Here is a 6,741-nt window from a genome sequence, read left to right on the forward strand (position 1 = left end):
ATTTTAATTTATTAAAACTAATCGGCTTGTTTTCATATTCCTCAAGTAGCCTAATCATGGATCATTTTAGGATGTAACTAAATTAAATATTTTGAGCATTGATCAGTATCAACAATACTGACCCTGTATTTACTTGGTATCAGATTAATAACAGAATGGGGAGATGTTTGAGGCTCTGTCTGAGCAGCTAGCGTTAGCGTTTTGGTTCTAGCTCACATCCTTGATTCCTACTTTCTGAACTGACCCAAAGCTGGGATTATTATTTACATCTGCTGCTTATTGTTCGCAGCTGGAAAGAGGCTAAAGCTTGATTGTTCAATACACTGTAATTAACCAATAATGTTTGTGCTGAGTTTGTTTGGATCTGATCCAAGGCTGTTTTGGTACCAGGCCTGTAGAATCAGTTCATTCTCTGAACAGACTGAATAAAAAAAGCCTTACTGTTATGATCAATTACAGGTCGCTTCAAGCCTCATGTTCTACTCTTGGAGCTTCAGGAGAGAATCCAGCTGCTGCTGCTGCTGACCAGGAGCCCAGGTAAGGAACCAATCTTGCTTTTCTTCTTAGATGTCTTTCCTGATTTAAACACATGAATTCCCATTAATGTAAACATCTTAGTTCGTCGTTTAGGGCTAACCTTCTAAATATAGGCTCACATGGGCTGAACGCTTCAGCCAAATAATATATCGCAATATATTTATTTATTTCAGTTGATTTAATATAATTATAATTTTAATATAAATCAAATATCCAATAAAAATAAAACACTTTAAACTACATAAATAAACCAGGAACGTCAGTGAGAGATGCTGTAAATCTAAACTGGAATCAATATGGAAACATCTTAAATGACGTGTCATCGTTTTAGTATAAAATTATATTGATATACATTTTTTATCCACCTCTAGGCTTATATGTTTGCAAACAGCAAAAGTATTGACACCCCCCTCAGTTTCCTTCTAGTTTAAGATCATCACATTTTAAGCTTCTTAACCCAATTTAGAGAAAGACTTTGAGTAGGACATTTTCTTTTGTTCTGATCCATTTAGAGCTGAACCTGCTGTGGTTCTGGGTCAGGCTGATCTGGGAGAGAGAAAGTTTTTATTTGTTTTTAGTAATAATTATGTTTAGTAATAAAAACGGTTTCAATAAATCCTAAAAATCCCAAATATGTCCAAAGATCCTGGAGACGACTTTTCTGAACCAAAGCCAGTGTTCAGTTAGTCCCTCTGTCCCTTAGGTTGTCTCTCAGGGTGTCTCTCTGTCTCTTAGGTTGTGTTTCTGTCGCTCAGGGTATCAATCAGTGTGTATCTCTGTCCCTCAGGGTGTCGCTCTGTCCTTCAGGGTGTCCCATTGGTTGTCTCTCTGTCCCTCAGGGTGTCTCTCTGTCCCTCAGGGTGTCCCGTAGGTTGTCTCTCTGTCCCTAAGGTTGTCTCTCTGTCCCTCGGGGTGTGCCTCGTGGGGGTCTCTCTGTCCCTTGGGATGTACCTCAGGGTGTCCTTTAGGTTGTCTCTCAGGGTGTCTCTCTGTCCCTCAAGGTGTCAAACAGGGTGTCTCTCTCTGTCCCCCAGGGTTTCCCCTTAGGGTGTCTCTCTGTCCCCCAGGATGTCTCTCTGTCCCCCAGGGTTTCCCCTTAGGGTGTCTCTCTGTCCCTTAGGGTGTCTCTCTGTCCCTTAGGGTGTCACTCAGACTTAGTTTTTTCCATCCAGATTTTTCTTGGTCTTTTTGTATTTTCTGGCAGTTGAGGACATGTCCCCTCTCCTGTCCTCTCACAAACATCAAGGACAGAGGTCGTCTCTGAATAAAATCCTGTCCACACCGTGGTTCTGCTGTGGACCAAGCAAACGGCTCCATTAAGTCCATTTTCATGTAAATAGTCGTCCTGTCTGCTCGCATCCATCTCTGACCACAAACCATTTTTTTATTTATTTTTTTATTTTTTTATTCTGCTTTGCTTTTCCTCCTGCTTGTTTTTCTTCCTCGGTGGAAAGAATATGAAATATTTAGCAGAGCTTCCTGAGCTGCAGCCTGGATTCAACATAATAATTCTGCAGCCATTTTCAGGGGAAGAAACATAAATTCTTCTTCTGGAGACCAATGAAGTTTCTGGTGTTGGTGATTTAAAATTCATCGGCGTGACGTAAAGTTCAAACAGCATCCGGAGAAACAAACCATTGATGGTTATGGATGGAGTGGAGACTCTAGATGTGTTTGTGTGGTATTAGGCTGTACCAGGAAGTACCAGGGAGAATCAGGTGGTACCAAGCCATACCAGGCTGTATCAGGCAGTACCAGACGGTACCAGGCAGTACCAAGCTGTACCAGATGTTGCAGCATGCTCCAAGTCGGGCCAAATTCCTTCTGTCAAAGGCCACTTTTAGGTCTTCAGGCCCGGTAGTGAGTGAATGAACAGGTCTAACCCAGCACCGACCCTGTTAAACCCACTGACTGCCTTCATCTTTCAGCGCCACCTACAGGAAGGCCAAGGCGGTGTACCCGTGTGAGGCCGAGCACGAGTCCGAGCTCTCCTTCCTTGTCGGAGCGATATTCAGTAACGGTGAGTGGTACCGGCCCAGAACCAGCTCTGGGATTGTGGGTTTGGAGGAGGGGAACCAGTCTCATCCGTATTCTTGGTTTTCAGGCCTCAGACCTTTTAAACTGATATTTTCATTTATTGATAAACACTTGGTAAACCATCTAATCGGGTCCATTTAGCACAACGTCCGCATGTTGGTTCAACTGGTTCACATCGAACTGGAAAGTTCTGAACGATTCAGGGCAATGGGGGAGGGTTGGCCTAGTGGTTAGAGCAGAGAGATGGTGCTCTGAGAAGGTTGCAAGTACCCGGTCCATCTCCACAGCCTGGGTTCCTGAACAAGACCTTTAACCCCACACTGCTCCCTGGGCTCTGCACAATGGCAGCCCCCTGCTCCCCAAGGGAATGGGTTAAATGCAGAGTTAAATTTCTCCAATGTGAGTTGAATAAAGTTAAATTATTATTACAGAATATTTGTTCCTTAGAGGTACGGATAAATCTATCTATTCATCTTTTAAAAAAAAGAACATTTATGTATGTTTTCTTCTCTTTAATTAGTTCTAATGTTGGATCTAAGCAGTAAAATATTATTTATTATCTTCGTTTCAAACAATCTTGTTTGATTTAATGTTTTGATAATTAAGCAAAACGATGTTTCCAGAAATCTTTAGAAAAATGTCATAATAATAATAATAATAATAAACTACCTTTTAAAAGCAAATGAAAACTTTCACCCAAACTCATTTCCCTGTTAAACAGAAAGGAAAGAAATGTTTTAGACGTTATCAGTCAGTAATAAACATAAAAAAACAGACGTAATCCTAAAGCCCATGTCTGGCATAAACACTTTGAGGATCATCTGGATCCTAAATCAGTGGTTCTGACCCAAAAGCTCAGAAGGCTCATTAGTGAACAGATGATCATTTGTTTTAAATAAAGAATAAAACAGGAAACCAAAGCAGGTTTTTAAAAGCAAAGGTGGAGTGTTTTTTACAGTTTTGTTCAAACAGGCGGATAAAGTCCAGGTTAAATCTTTTCCCTGCAGACATTGCTGTGACCTCTGACCTCTTACTGGCTTTAAGCTGGGGTCCTCTTTAACCCAGGTTAGATACTGACAACTCATATCGCATCCCTGTTCCAAAGAACCTAAAGTAAAACATTCAAACATTCAGCAACTTTTACATAAATTGGCAAATGTTAGCATTTATATTGAACATAATGACTTTATCAAACATAAATTGTAAAATATGTGAATATTTTTGTTTTTTTTTGAAGCTGAACCTTTCATTAATTCCTGTCCTCCTGCTGTGTCCCCCCTCCCCCACAGTGACCCCATCAAGGGAGCCCGGCTGGCTGGAGGGGGAGCTGGACGGAAGAAGGGGCCTGATCCCTGAGAACTACGTGGAGATGCTGTAGGGGCTGGAGGACGCATTTCTGGACACTTTGTTTTTCTCACGCTCACCACGGATGAACAGCAGAACCTCTGTCAGACGTTCCTACAGAACCAGAGTCTGATCGACCCGTTTAAGCTGATGGGTAGATCTGGTTTTACTTGGTTATGTGGTCAAGTTTTCACTCTTTAAACGTATAGGTTTTTGTTCTTCTAAAGTTCTGCTCTAGTTTCTTGGTCGCAGCAGAGACGCAGCGTCTGCCTGAGCTCGCCCTCCTCTGCCCCGTTATACATGGTATCCATGAGCTCAACGTCAACAGGGGACCCTCAAAAACTCCTCTTCTTCAGCTGTCTGCCTTCATCACTTATAGATTGGAAACACCTGATTGCCTTGTTCACATGATCTGAGTGGTGTACGTCTTTATACAGCCTACGGAGGACCAGTCCTGCCATTGTTGTTTTTGTCAATAATTTCTCTGGTACATTTTCTTTGAGTTTTATAAAAAAGGAACTTTTAAGATAATATACATCATTATTATTATAATTCAGAGCGTAAATGGATAAATAAATATTTTAAAAATGTAACTGGGTCACTAAAAGATAAAAACGAGAGAGATAATTGCATGTAATTGATCAATTAGGTAGAAATAAACATTGAATTAACAAACTAAATATGTATATATTATATATTTTTGCATTTATTGCTTCACTCTTGAAATTTATATTTGCACCTAAATTCTGATTTACCATTATAATGAAATATGGAGAAACATATGTATTTTTCTAATGTTTTTTTTTTTTTATATATATATTAAAAAAAAAGTCCAATCCAAATTCGGAGAAATTAATATCAGAGTATTTTTAAGAAGTATTGATAAACTATTTAAAGATGGTAAATCAAGCTTGGGGTTCTTAAAGTATATTTGATAATAAAGGGTTTTATTAGTTGGGTAAATAGATCAATGTTTTAGAAATAGTGAAATATGAAAAAAGAAATTGAGGGGAGAGGCATGTTTTAAGTATATCTGTGGTAATTTATTCATAAATAAAAGGATCAAATAAACATAAGAAAAACTTGAAAAAAAATTGAAGTCAATTTTCTTTCTAATTGATCCTTTCTAAAATAAATATCTCTGTTTGTTATGCTTAATGGCTTTTTGCCCGAACAATTATTTTTATGAGTTATTTTTTTTACGTGTTTGTTACCGTGGCAGGTCTGGTCCTCCGTAGCTTTCTGCCTGTCTCCGTTTGGGGTCGGGTGGGGCTCCTCCCATCTAGAACCGCTTTTCTCCGTCCCGTCCATCAGGAAAACAGCCATTGAAATTCCGGCACTACGATTAAATGAAATCGGCACATTTATGCATGAGATTGAATTTCCAGCCCACTTTGTTCCGTTTTTGCTTTCAGGACACAGAAACTCGCTGAATCCCTCCCAGTTTCCTGACGCTTGTTCTTTTTAAACACTATCGCCATTCAGGGTCGTCAGACCGAGCAGAACCAAGTGCGTCTCTGTTTCTTAACGTTGCTCCAGTTCAGGGCAGAAAAAAAAGACGATACACTCCAAACAAAGATGAGTTTTAAAGTACCTCACAATGCTTGACGATTAAAACTGTTGCTGTTAGAGATTTTCAAGTTACAACAAGGTTCTGTGTTGGACTGGTTTTGTCCTGCATTGATGGACGTGGCCTTTAATCTCCCAGTTCTCTTGCTGGTTTCTCTGGGCTTTGCTTCAGCACACACTGGTTGCTGTAGTTTAAGATGATTCTTTGGGGCCTTTTTCTTTTTAAACTTTGGTGCCTGCAGTCAATCGATGTTAAAATAAATAAAGATGTCTCTTTTTTTTTTTTTCTTGTTTGCTGTACAATCATTTTTACTTTTAGGTCTGTTGTTTTATTTCTATCTATTAAAAATAATTCTACAGAAACTCCTTTGTGTTTTTTTATTTTTTATTTTGCTCTGAAGCACAAAATCCCAGCCTGTCGTGGTTTATTGATCAGTTCATACATCATATATATATTTGTTCACTTTTAGCAAACAATTTCTGACAATATGACAAGCTGTTGTTAAAAAAATGTGTTTTTGATTTAATTGTAGAAAATGATGTCACTTTTAAACCTTTAAATTCCTGAATCTGTTTTAATGTGTTTAGAAGTGAAATGCATGATGTAGGTAAAATGAAGGATCACGTCGGTCTGTGCCGACTCCTCCACCGCCGAGATCCACAGGTGAATAAGGGAACCCGGACGAATCATTTATAGAAGCAATAAGCTGCCTCCTCCAATCCAAACACCTTCAACCTGTTTCCTAAAAACTTTCCAAAACAGGATAAAAATTGGATGAGAAAGAAGCAAGCTTCAATTCAGTTTATTTCTAAATCACCAAATCAACACGTTTCATGTTAAGGCTCTTCATAGCTCAGGTTGGATCGGATCATAAGACCAGATGAGGTTAAAAGTTTTCTGAGAAAAACCAGCTGACAGTATCCAGTCATTGACCTTACAGGATTATGAAAGTAGATATTGACTCTACAGCAGAGGTCTTCAACGTTTTCCAGGCCAAGGACCCCCAAACTGATGGCGAGATGGAGCGGGGACCCCCTAATTATATATATTGTATGAAATTGTGTTACGTAAACTGGTCCTATAGTCACTCTATTACAGATAGAGGAATGTAACGAAAGTCATTTTCCCATGGTATAAGTGTTTCTGATTCCTCATTGATGGGACAGGTGTTGTGAATGAAACCGTGCCCAGCTTGAAAGAGCTCCTGTGTGTCGCTGAATGTGTGTATTGATGACTGAAAGACATCTTCTGCC

The 6,741-nt window shown here is 39.4% G+C and overlaps 1 long non-coding RNA gene across 1 annotated transcript; it reads left to right on the forward strand.

The window, feature by feature from the left end:
* The first annotated feature begins 450 nt into the window (after positions 1-450).
* Positions 451-5,844, forward strand: LOC107094922. Its single transcript, XR_001481706.1, has 3 exons — positions 451-537; positions 2,466-2,557; positions 3,864-5,844. It is a non-coding gene; the product is annotated as an uncharacterized LOC107094922 (long non-coding RNA).
* The last annotated feature ends 897 nt before the right edge of the window (positions 5,845-6,741 follow it).

The sequence above is a fragment of the Cyprinodon variegatus genome, unplaced genomic scaffold, assembly GCF_000732505.1.
Source record: "Cyprinodon variegatus isolate N-32 unplaced genomic scaffold, C_variegatus-1.0 Scaffold515, whole genome shotgun sequence".
Lineage (NCBI taxonomy): Eukaryota > Metazoa > Chordata > Actinopteri > Cyprinodontiformes > Cyprinodontidae > Cyprinodon > Cyprinodon variegatus.